This window comes from Euphorbia lathyris, chromosome 10 (genome assembly GCF_963576675.1).
Source record: "Euphorbia lathyris chromosome 10, ddEupLath1.1, whole genome shotgun sequence".
Classification (NCBI taxonomy): Eukaryota; Viridiplantae; Streptophyta; class Magnoliopsida; order Malpighiales; family Euphorbiaceae; genus Euphorbia; species Euphorbia lathyris.
The window spans coordinates 52,903,177-52,916,459 of record NC_088919.1 but is presented as its reverse complement, the minus strand read 5'-3'; the positions used below and the strand labels follow the sequence as shown (position 1 = coordinate 52,916,459).

Here is a 13,283-nt window from a genome sequence, read left to right as displayed (position 1 = left end):
GCACGAAAGACACGTTTTACGAGTCCTTCAAACTCTAAAAACTCATAGTCTATCATCGGGAAGAATTCACCATCACTCCAAGGAATATCAATGGTACCCTTGGTACCGAGAATTATTCCACAGATTATATTGCCGAACCCAATCTTTTTATCCTTGGATCGAGAAGCGGCGACAAGACCCTCCATCAGAATTTTTGAAGAATCCACTGCATTGCCCTGGAATATATCTCCAAGAACATATAGATCGGTGTCACGGACCACACTACTAAATGTGCGACCAAACAAACTGTGACACAAGAATTTGTGTAAATACAGCATGGAATTGGAGTGAAAGGAATGATTGTAGGCGAGTCAAGGATTGAAACGCCAAAAACCAGTAAGCATTCTCCAAATGTCTGTGGATGTCATGTCTTTACCAGGATGACGTTTGATTGTATCCCTCGGGGGAAAACCAAACCAGGCCTGCAACTCTGGATAGCCAAAAGTAAAGATTTCGCCTTCTCGACGAAAACTAAGACGGACCCGTCGTTTGTTAATGAAACGAACGGTACAGAAAAATTCCAGAATCCAATCGCCAATGATTGGAAATCGCATTTTGGCGAATTTTGTCCACCCTAAGCGTTCCAAATAGAGACTCATGTCATCGCTTATTCCAAGTTGATCATTCAAGAAGTCATCCATATATAACATTCCAACAAAGAATGTATAACGGAGCCTCCAGTAGCGCCTTCCTTCATCGTGATTGAAGATAGGATATGGCGCACCATATCGTTTGGACAAGTCTAGACGTTTGTTGCTTGAATCAGCATGTTTCTTTGAGGTTTTGTGTTTAGTAGGCATGTTAAAGAACTAAAGAGACAAGGTTTCTGTAACTTAGTGAAAAATGGTGTTTAAAGAAAATCAGAATTTTGATCTGACAAAGATGAAAAGAATGTAACAGAACCATGATCCTCAAGGACTTATTTATAAGATTTTAGGATGAAATGAGGTGTTGTTTTGATGCGAAAAGGCATAGAATTATACCTTTCCGAATTGAAGAAACTTAATTTTTCATTTATGAAAGGGTTTGTCTATAGGTTGAAGATGATTCAGGTCTGATGGTGTAAAAACAGTGCGTGTCGCGACCGAGAATTCCAAATTCGCGGTCGTGACACGCTGATTTCCTTGCGAAAATCAGGCGTTGAAACCTATCTTTCGATTCTCGGCCGAGAATTTAATATTCTCGGTAAGATCAGAAAAATCCTAACCTATTTGGACAATTTTGAAAAGGAGAATTCTCGACCGAGAATTCCAAATTCTCGACAGAGAATCGTCTGAAACTTCAATTTCGATCTAATTGCCTAAAATTAAATCTAAAATCATGAAATAAACATATTTTATGCATCTAAATCATTTTTTTAATTTTTTTTTATTAGAAGCGAGGAGGGAGCGAATGCTCCAACCCATTTATTAAAAAGAATCAAAGAGGCAAAGAATACAAGAGAAAAGGCCGGCAGAGCCGACTAACTAAAACGGTAAGAGGCCCTGCCCCATAAATTGTCTCGGAGAAGGAAAAGAAAAATCCCCACCAGACCCGGATGTGATTCGAACCCATGACCTCCCTAGTCATAGGTAAGCTCTCAACCACTAGGCTAAGAGCTTCACCACATTAAATCATAATATAAAGTCATATAAACATAAAAAATGGCATGTGTAAAATAAATTTTTTAATAATTAATTAATTAAAAATAAAAAAATGGAAATGAACAAAAATTTAAAAGAAAATAAAACAAAATAAACTGTGTTAGAAAAGCTAAACGAACTATACTTCAGATAATCTTGTTACGAATTCAATGCCTATATTCGAAATATTTTCGTAATAAATTTTGCATCGATTACCATTAACTTTGAAACGAACTCCGTTAGGTCCTTCAAGTTCTAAAGATCCATAATCGAATGTTTTGATGACTAAATATGGTCCTATCCATCTGGACTTAAGTTTTCCTGGAAATAGACGAAGTCGTGAATTAAATAACAGCACCTTATCCCCAACATTAAAGTGTTTGACTTTAATCTTGGCATCGTGCCATTTTTTCACTTTTTCTTTATATATCTTTGCATTTTCATAAGATAGATGACGTAACTCATCTAACTCATTTAAGTCGAGCAAACATTTCTTACCTGCTTGTCGTAAATCAAAGTTAAGTTCCCTAATAGCCCAATAGGCTTTGTGTTCTAATTCGACTGGCAAATGGCATGCCTTCCCATACACTAAGCGGTATGGAGTCATTCCTATTGGCGTTTTAAATACAGTACGGTATGCCCATAACGCATTATTGAGTTTAGAAGACCAATCTTTTCTTGAAGATGAAACTGTTTTCTCTAGAATCCATTTGAGTTCTCTATTTGATATCTCCGCCTGACCATTTGACTGAGGATGGTATGGGGTTGACACGCGGTGGCGTACTCCATATTTTTTCATAAGCATATCAAAACTTCGGTTTACAAAATGGGTACCGCCATCACTAACGATGACCCTTGGACAACCAAATCTACAAAATATATCGTCAAGAAAATTAACAACTACTCTAGAATCGTTTGTTGGGGTTGCAATTGCTTCAACCCACTTTGAAACATAATCAACGACGACTAATATGTAGGTTTTACCATTAGAAGGAGGAAAAGGTTCCATGAAATCTATTCCCCACATGTCGAAGACTTCAACTTCTAACATGGTTGTGAGGGGCATCTCATCTTTCCTTCCTAAATTCCCTGTTCTTTGGCACTTATCACAACGAGTAATAAATGAACGAACGTCTTTAAACATCGTAGGCCAATAGAAACCACATTCAAATATTCTAGCTACTGTCTTACTAACTCCATTATGTCCTCCATAAGAGCTAGAACGGCATTCAGACATTATAGACTCATACTCATTTTCACTAACGCATCTCCTAATTATCCCGTCACCACATGTTCTAAACAAAAATGGATCTTCCCAAAAATACTTTTTAATGTCAAAGAAAAATTTCTTCTTTTGTTGGAAAGTTAATCCTTCCGGAACAATATTGGCTGCAAGATAATTTGCAATATCCGCATACCATGGCGACATGACACTTTTTATTTGATAGAGATGTTTATCAGGGAAATCATCTCGTATACCGTTAGTTTCACCTATAGGACCGTTTTCATCTTCGAGCCTTGATAGATGATCGGCGATAAGGTTTTCGACTCCCTTTTTGTCTTTGATTTCTATATCAAATTCTTGTAATAATAAAACCCATCTAATTAGACGTGGTTTAGCATCCTTTTTAGCAAATAAATATCTTAAAGCTGCATGATCAGTATAAATAATAACTTTCGAACCTAACAAGTATGACCTAAACTTACCGCATGCAAAAACTATAGCTAACATTTCTTTCTCTGTTGTGGTGTAGTTTAATTGTGCACCAGAAAGTGTGTGACTTGCATAATAAATGACATGAAGTTTTTTATCCTTCCTTTGACCTAAAACACATCCGACAGCTAAGTCACTTGCATCACACATAATTTCAAAGGGTAAATCCCAATCGGGTTTAGCAATAATAGGTGCACTGACTAAAGCTATTTTCAATGTTTCGAAAGCTTTAACGCAATCTTTATTAAAATCAAAGGTTGAATCTTTCATGAGTAAATTAGTAAGTGGTTTGGAAATTACAGAGAAATTCTTAATAAATCTTCTGTAAAAACCGGCATGTCCTAAAAATGACCTTACTCCCTTAATAGTAGTTGGAGGGGGTAATTTTTCTATTACTGAAGTTTTTGCTCTATCCACTTCTAATCCTTTTTCAGATATTTTGTGACCTAAAACAATTCCTTCGTCAACCATGAAATGACATTTTCCCCAGTTTAATACCAAATTTGTTTCTTCACACCTAGACAAAAGTTTATCCAAGTTTTTTAAGCACGAATCAAAAGAATCCCCATAAACTGAAAAATCATCCATAAAAACTTCCATGATATCTTCAATGAAATCATTAAAAATTGCAGTCATACAACGTTGAAATGTTGCAGGTGCGTTACATAGACCAAAGGGCATTCTCCTATATGCAAATGTTCCGTAAGGACACGTGAAGGTTGTTTTATCTTGGTCATCCGGGTAAATATATATTTGAAAGAATCCGGAGTAACCGTCAAGAAAACAATAGAAAGCATGACCGACTATCCTTTCGATCATTTGATCAATGAAAGGTAGAGGAAAATGATCTTTCCTAGTTGCTTTATTAAGGTTCCTATAATCTATACAAACCCTCCAACCAGTGGTGGTTCGTGTAGGTATTAATTCACCTTCGTCATTTCTTACAACTGTTATGCCTCCCTTTTTAGGTACACAATGGATTGGACTAACCCATTCACTATCTGAAATAGGATAAATGATTCCATTGTCTAGAAGTTTAGTAATCTCATTTTTGACTACTTCTTTTATATTCGGATTTAGGCGTCTTTGCCTATCCGCTTTAGGCGGCTTATGTTCTTCTAAGTGAATTCTGTGCATTACGATGCTCGGATTAATACCTTTTAAGTTTGAAATTTGCCAACCCATACTTCCTATCCTATTTCTAACAACTTCTTTCAATTTCTCTTCTTGAACTTGTGTTAATTTGTTAGAGATAATTATAGGTAGAGAATCGCCTTCGCCTAAGAAAGCGTACCTCAAATGACTTGGTAATTCTTTAAGTTCTAATTTAGGTGGAACTACAATTGAAGGCGGAACTGGTCCATCTTCTCGAATCAAAGGCTCTGGGTCCTTATCTTCTAGTTCCTCACTCATTATAGGTTCTATTATTTCCTCTTTTTGAACAATGTCATTTACACATTCTTCAATTAAATCAAGTTTCATACAAGCGAAATCCTCCATAGGATATTTCATTGCTTGGTTTATATCAAACTCGATCTTATCGTCTCCTATTCGTAAAATTACTTTCCCTTCCAACACATCAACTAGAGCACGTCCCGTGTTCATAAACGGTCGACCAAAGATTAGCGGACAATTAACGTCATAAGCAAAATCTAATATAACGAAATCGGTAGGAAAAATAAATTTATCAACTTTAACTAAAACATCCTCAATTATTCCATATGGTCTTTTAGTGGTTTGATCCGCTAATTGCAAAACCATATTGGTACGTTTGATATCTTCTTCTAAGCCTAACTTATTAAAAATTGATAATGTCATCAAATTTATGCTTGCTCCTAAATCACAAAGACAACTTGGGAATTCAATATCTCCCAATTTACACGGAATGGTAAAACATCCGGGATCTTTGAGTTTGGTGGGCAAAGTACTTGACACAATTGAACTGCAATCCTCAGTTAGTGAAATGGATGAAATTCCTTCCCAACTGATTTTCTTTGAAATTAAATCTTTGAGGAATTTACCATAATTGGGAATTTGCGTAATCGCATCCATAAACGTCAAATTAATATGCAAATTTTTAAGTTTGTCTAAGAATGTTAAAAGTTGTTTGTCATAGTCCTTATTGCGGACTTTGTGTGGAAAAGGTGGTTTGGGTACAAAAGTTTTTGTACTTGAGTCAAGTTGTGCATCTTTTTGATTAAATGTATCTTCTTTGGACTTTGGTAAATCAGTTCCTGGCAAAGTTGAATTTCCGAGCATTTCCGGACCTAAGTAATTTTTCCCTGAACGAAGAGTGATTGCCTTAACATGCTCTTTCGGATTTTCTTCCGTATGGCTTGGAAGACTTCCTCTTTTCGGGATGGAATTGATTTAGCGAGTTGTCCAATTTGAACCTCCAAATTATGGATGCTAGATGATTGGTTTTTAATAAGCTGATCGAATTTATTCTCGATCCGTTTAAAACCATCGTCGTGATTACTTATTTTTCCGCTCATAGCATCAATAAATTTGTCGATTTTAGAAGATAAAGTGCTAATCGTATCTCTTGATTGATTTTGATAATTAGTGGTACGATTTTGATTAGCATTAGCATTGTTATTGTTATCTCTCCAGTTAAAGTTAGGATGATTTCTCCATCCAGGATTATATGTATTGGAGTAAGGGTTATTAGTTTGGTTTTGCCCTTGGACAAAATTTACCTATTCAATTTTGCTCATACCTTCATAATCCACATCCGTTTGGATTTGCTGACCATTAGGATCGCACGGTGCCATAAACCTATCAATTTTGTGCGATAAGGCAGAAAATTGGGCTTGCAACATCGCAACTGGATCAAGATTCACTATACCTTTAACTGATGACGTAGTTGAGGATGATGGTTTTGCTATTGGTACATGTCCACGTTCCGCGGGCCACATACTGCTGTTGATTGCCATTTCCTCCAAAAGTTCTCTTGCTTGGGCAGATGTTTTCTTCATGAATAAACCTCCAGACATAGCATCCAGTGAACCTCTAGTTGTAGGATTGAGTCCATTATAAAATGTTTGCATTAAAAGTTCAGCGGGCAATTGGTGGTGTGGGCATAAACGTTGAAGTTCTTTAAAATGTTCCCAAGCCTCATAAAGAGTTTCATTATCACTTTGAGAAAAAGATGTTAACTCTTTAATGACTCTTGCGGTTTTTGCTAAAGGAAAATTTTTTGATAAAAATGCTTGGGCTAATTGCTTCCAAGTTTCAAATGTAGCGGCTGGCATAGAAGTCAACCATTCTTTGGCTCGATCCTTCAAAGTAAAAGGAAAAAGGCGAAGTTTGATTGCTTCCGCAGTCACATCAGATATTTTAAAAGTGTCACAAATTTCTAAGAAATTTGTCAAATGGGTGTTAGGATTTTCGTTAGGTAACCCGTAAAATGTTACGTTATTTTGTAACATATTAAGCAATGCTGGCTTAATCTCAAATTGATTTGCATTTATTTGGGGTCTAACTATACTATTTGTTACACCGGCCACTCCTGGCCTAGCGTAATCCATAAGCGTAGCCATAACTTCTGGCTCAGTAATTCTAGTTTTTATTGCAGTCTTATTTTTGTTTTTGTTTTTGTTCTTTTTAAGAGTCTTTTCAATTTCTGGGTCTAGCGGTTTTGGTGGAATGCCTGAACTTTGAGAACTGCGCATGAACTTGAAATTTCGCACGAACCGAAACTACCTACAAAACAGAATTTGAAAAATAAATAAAATATAAAAGTTTGAATAAGTATAAATAAACCTAGATTCGAAATAAAATACACAAAGTCTAAATTTTTGTCAAAAATTTTGGCGTTTCCCCGGCAACGGCGCCAAAAAACTTGTTGAGCGATTTCCGCAAGTGCACGGTATACGCTTGTAGTAATAAAAGATATCGATCCCACAGGGAACGCTTTTTAACAAAAACTTATTTTGAATTGGTTAAATATACTTTTAAAATTTATAATAAGGAAAATCGTTAAATCGGATTTGGTTTTCGAAATTGCTAGAATGAGAATTAGATTAGAGTATGAAAATGTTAAAAAATACTTCTGATTAGGAGTGAATTTGCAAGACAAGAACGTTTAGTACTTTTTAGAAAAGTAAGCAAATATATTCGTTTGCATTAAGCAAAGAAAACAACTTTAAACTTTGTATAAATTATGACGATGAAATAAATGACGAAACCTCTAATTTTTAGGCTTTGAACGCAACAATCCTCCTAACTGGTTTAGATTGTTTCTTTAACCAAATTAAAACTCTACCGAGATAATAATTTGTCTAAGTGTTCAACAAAGTTTCCTTGTAAAGATTTTGAATTAAACTACGTTTTAATGAAAACACTAGCAGTGCACTTCGGATCCTTTACCAAAGTGCTGCATAAAAATCTATCGAATAGAACGGACTTTATTAGATGAAATATAAATTGATACAAGTTTACAGAGAACAAGGAGCATGAAAACATTCGACAGCGTGCAAGTGAACGGGTTGTCAATCCTTTCCTTGGGTTTCGTTAGAGTTTGTCAGGCTCAGGGGCGGATTCTCTACTCAATCTTCTCGCTGAATCTTCGGAATAGAGACTGGTCTATCTACTACCAAAATGTAAACTAAACATGAACAATGTCTAAACGCTACTGTGTTTGTTATTATTAAATAAACAATGTGTGTACATCATATTGTTTTGAACAGAAATGAAATCTAAATTCTGAATCACTTGACTCGGAATTTCTGCATAAGTTTTATACTAATCTCTTTCTTCTATATATTCAACTCTTCATTAACTCTTTATTTATAGATGTTGAAGAGTCGTGGTTGAAGTGTCGTGTCCGCTGTGAAGGATCATGTCCGTTGTGAAAGGACGTCTTTATCCACCCGAACGAACGCGTTTCTTGGATTTTAACATGTGTTCATTGTACTTGGCAGAATTTCTGTACTTACTGAGAATGGCAATTCTCGGCCAATTCTCGGCCGAGAATGGGGGAGCATTTATTTGGTCTTCGAACGAAGGGAAGGAGCTGCTGAAGAACGCGTGTCGCGACCGAGAATTGTGGATTCTCGGCCGCGGCTTTCATAAAATTCTCTACCGAGAATTGGTTTCCTCAACCGAGAATTTGACATTTCTTCTGTTTCTGACCTCGTCTTTGTCCTCGTTTAGATGTAATTGATCTTCGTCGTTTTTTGACTCCTTTTGTAGGGTTTTTATTCTGTTTTTAAGCTCTTTTCGTTCCTATTTGGATTTTACCAAATATTTAGGTACCTTACAAGAAAGAAACATATTCGAGAGTAAAAGTATTCTAAACAGGTATAAATAGCACAAATTCGTAGCAATATTGATGTAATTATTGATGATATATTAGGTATATTTTGGGCTTAACAGTTGCTATTTGCTTGCTGCTCTGATCTTCTTTGAATTGCTTGCTTGCTGCTCTGCTTTTGTGTTTTTTTTGTCGAAAAATTGTGTTTTGCAGGGACATAGTCATAGAAACTTTGAGTTGTTTGTTTGCAGCAGGGAAGGGAAGGGGGGCGAATTGATATGAATTATTTATTTTCCTTGCTTTGTTTATTTGATTTGTTTGCATAAGGGCTTGAGTTATTGGCTGTGTCATGTAATCTAATTTATCATTTTAAACTTTCAGTTGTTTTGTGGCCCAATTAGCCTAAAGTTAATTGTCTAAGAAAAGTTACATTTCTATAATTGTAAAACATATATTCCTATAATCTAAATGTTTGCATAGGGACTTATTGAGTTGTTTACTTTATTATATAATCCAGAACTTTAATTGTTCTGTTAACATATAATTTAAGACTTTAGTTGTTTTTTTAAGCAATTTGGTTGTTTTCTAGTACTTTATAATCTAATGAGCTGTGTTTGTGAATTGTAGTTAATATAGCAATTAATAACTAAATTAACATTAGTTTGTATTCCAATTTACCATTAACAATTTACGATTAGCAATTAGTCATTGACAATTTAGCCCTCCAATTTAGCACTTAAAATTCCAATTTATCAATTTAACTTTAAATTAACATTATTAATTTAACATTAACTAAATTTGAGGGGATAAATGCATTTATAAACATATGTTTAAGCTTAAATAAATTCGTAAACTTATCATATGCTTAAGTTAAGCTTAATCAACTTATTCTCTAATGCAGATTTGATGACACACGGAGAAATTCTGATTAACTTCCGTCCCTGTGGGGGCGTCGTTGGGTTCGACGGGGGGAAGCTCCGATGCCAAAGTCAGTAAGGAAGAACAAGAGGGCAAACTGAATTGACAAAGGGTAAGAATGAATGTGTACCTTGATAGCCTGAGACGTAGGCTATATATAGCTAGAAATTTGTAACTTTCAGTAACTAGAAAGTCTCCATCAATGTTCCATTAATGGCGGTTACAAGTTACCTTTAAGCCGGCAGTTAGCCAATTGATAGCTCATTAATGGTCTTTATGGTCGGGTCGGCCCAGCCGTTCTAATGGCGAATGAGTGTTCAAGGAGATTCGCCTCATAGGTTCGCTGGCGGGTCTCTTTTGATGGGACCTTAGTGATCCGCCAGTCGGATCTCTTTGGAGGATCAATACGCGGCGTTCTTTAGGTGAATATCCCTTTTGGTCCTCGGGATAATATCTCAATGTTATCAGAAGCCCCCCCAAAGTTCCCTTAAAGTCCTTTAGGGCTTTTGAGCTTCTGCGCGCCGTCATGACTACCTGCATTAATGAGCACTCTGTTCGATGTCAATCGTAGAGTGACACGTGTAACGGGCGCACTGTCCAAGGAAAGAGAAGACGCCTTCTTCTTCCTTCTATTTCTCTCTCTTCCCCATTTCGTCTTCATTTACTTTTTCGTTGCTCGAAGCTTTTTCTGGGAGTTTCAGAGTTCCTTCAAAGCTTTCGCTTACATGTAAGTTCATCTTTTCCCATTCTATTTTTTCTGAATGTTTAGGAGTTCTTCTTCCTCTTCTGAATCTACGTCCGAGCTATTTGATTTAACCTCATCTTCCGAACCCATTTTTAGCTGGACTTCTTCTATAGTGAATGGCTTATGGCGTACTTCCAATTGGAATATCCTGAGATCGATTTTACGGATCCGGAATTCGCTGTTCCCGATCCAAATGTAGTTGTTAAATATCGCGAAATTCGAAATGTCATGGACTACATTCGGGATCGCGTTCGGGAATGGATGAAGGGACCTGTTGAAGAAAGCAAACCTGCCACCAACATCCAGCTAGTGGATCTCGAGGAAGGGGCAATTCAACGATGCCTTGTCAAGAGTAGTGGTCTTTGCCTTTTTCAGTACTGGTTGGTACCCAGGTCCGCCTGCTATGACATTGATGGTCCCCTTTCCTTTCTTCTTTGGGTCATCTCTGGGTCTATCACCATCTCCCTTCTTGCCATCATTTTGGATGAACTGATCCAATTTGCCCCTCTCAATGAGACGCTCTATTTCCCGAGCTAACTCCCAGCATGCATCTGTGTCGTGACCATTTTTCCTGTGATATTTACAATAATTTTTAGGATTTTTACCAGTGTTGGTGTACTCCCCCCCTTTTGGTTCGGGGTATGAAATGCTCCGTTTGTGTTGACTTTTCTCGATCCACATAAGCACTTCACTTTTAGAAGCATTGAGAGGTGTGAAGGAAGTGACAAATGCCGATTTGTTCTTAGAACCCCTTCGCCGGCTTCTAGAGGAGGAATCCTGGTGCTTGTCCTTTTCTCTATCCCGATGGCGAGATTCACTTTTGTCTCTTCTAGGCGTAGATGATGATTCACGGCGAATGTCATCTACCTCCATAAAGTCTTTGCAGCGCTCCATCAATTCTGCCATGCTGCTGGGCTTCTTTCGAATTAGATCCTCCTGTAAACTCTTACAAGTGGTGTTTTTTACCAGAGATTCCACTTCCATGGAAATATCCACATCAACAATTTGTATACACAATTTGTTGAAAGAGTTTACATACTCTCGAAGGGATTCGTTCGCCTTCTGCTTTAATTCAAAGAGCTTCCTTGACTTGACCACTGGAGGGATACAGCCGGCGAATTTAGCACAAAATTCTCTACTTAGTTGGTCCCAACTGTCTATCGAGCCGGGAGGTAGAGATTGGAACCAGCCATAAGCGGGACCTCCTAACGAGGTGACAAACATTTTGCATAGCACTGGTTCAGTTGCACGGTTGAGGCGAAGCAGTATTCGGTACTTTCTGACGTGGGCTTCTGGGTTGTCAGCACCTGTGTATATAGGGAGATTAGGTATTTTAAAATGCCTATCCATTTTCTCTGCCTCAATCCAAGCCGTGAAGGGCGAATCTCTATTGGCGAATGGGTTATGCCTGGCATTCTCCTCATTCATGCGGAGCACCGCAGCTCGAACTCTGTCGTCAAAATTCTCCGGACCTACTCTTGGGCGGCCCCTCCGTGGAGATCTGCTTGGAGAAGATGAAGAGCTGGATCCTGAAGATGGATCCGAGGGTGGTCATCCGCCCCCGCTTCCACGTCCGCCTCCGTTTCCACGTCCACCTCCTCCACCCTGTCCGCCCGGGGGAGCTTGACCGCTACCCCCTCCAGAGCCTCCTGAAGGAATGTGCCCATCACTCCCTTGGTGTGGTGGTGGAGGTGGCCCATTTGTACGTGGTGTCTCCATGGGCCTTTTGCTCTGTCTACGTCCAGTAGACGGGGGTGATCTGCCTTTGCGGGAGGATCTCGGTCTGCGGGGCGAAGGTGATTCGGACCGCCTACTTTTCTCTTTTCTACGCTTTTTGTGTTTTCGCCCTTCTGATCCACCCAAGGAGAGATTCGACCGTGGTCGCCTTGGGATATCTGATCTGCCTAGATTGATCCCATGGCTTACAGATCCGCCAGGAAGAGGCTGATCGCTCCTTTGACTTCCTCCTGCGCCAGCAGGGAATAATTCCCGATTGATCGGTCGTTCTCCAAACGCCGCCGTGGTAGTTACCATGGATTCTGTATTGTGAGCTTGGAGAAATGAAGAATTGAGGGCGTTTGGTCCTAGAGTCACCTGGGGCCAAGAAGATATCGTAGATGTGGGCGCCATGCTCCAAAATGGAGGAGTGGTCATGAATGACCGTAGGCGATTACCTATCTCAAAGCCAAACTTCTCTCCTATTGCTTCTGCACACATGTTGATGAAAGCATCCGGGGGCATACTACTTTCAGCTTGCGTTGTGGGGGCATTTGAATCAGCGCCCCCAGCACTAGTTACTGGTTGACTCGATGGTGTTATTAATGGTGTTTCAACCCCTGAGGAGGGGTTCTGCTCTTCGTTTGTCATATTCTTTCTAACGTGAATGGAAGCCCTTTATTTGATTAAGGATTCCACGTTCACCGCACCAATTGATGACACGCGGAGAAATTCTGATTAACTTCTGTCCCTGTGGGGGCGTCGTTGGGTTCGACGGGGGGAAGCTCCGATGCCAAAGTCAGTAAGGAAGAATAAGAGGGCAAACTGAATTGACAAAGGGTAAGAATGAATGTGTACCTTGATAGCCTGAGACGTAGGCTATATATAGCTAGAAACTTGTAACTTTCAGTAACTAGAAAGTCTCCATCAATGTTCCATTAATGGCGGTTACAAGTTACCTTTAAGCCGGCAGTTAGCCAATTGATAGCTCATTAATGGTCTTTATGGTCGGGTCGGCCCAGCCGTTCTAATGGCGAATGAGTGTTCAAGGAGATTCGCCTCATAGGTTCGCTGGCGGGTCTCTTTTGATGGGACCTTGGTGATCCGCCAGTCGGATCTCTTTGGAGGATCAATACGCGGCGTTCTTTAGGTGAATATCCCTTTTGGTCCTCAGGATAATATCTCAATGTTATCAAGATTATGAAAAGATACTTCGCTAGAAAAGAGCCGATCAATGAACAACAAGCGATTGACAAAAATGTTGATGGAAGA

General features: G+C 38.6%; 1 non-coding gene across 1 annotated transcript; it reads left to right on the top strand.

Moving 5' to 3' along the window:
* Positions 1-6,441: 6,441 nt before the first annotated feature.
* LOC136210165 (small nucleolar RNA R71) lies at positions 6,442-6,548 on the top strand. The gene has a single exon (XR_010677874.1). It is a non-coding gene; the product is annotated as a small nucleolar RNA R71 (small nucleolar RNA).
* Positions 6,549-13,283: the final 6,735 nt, after the last annotated feature.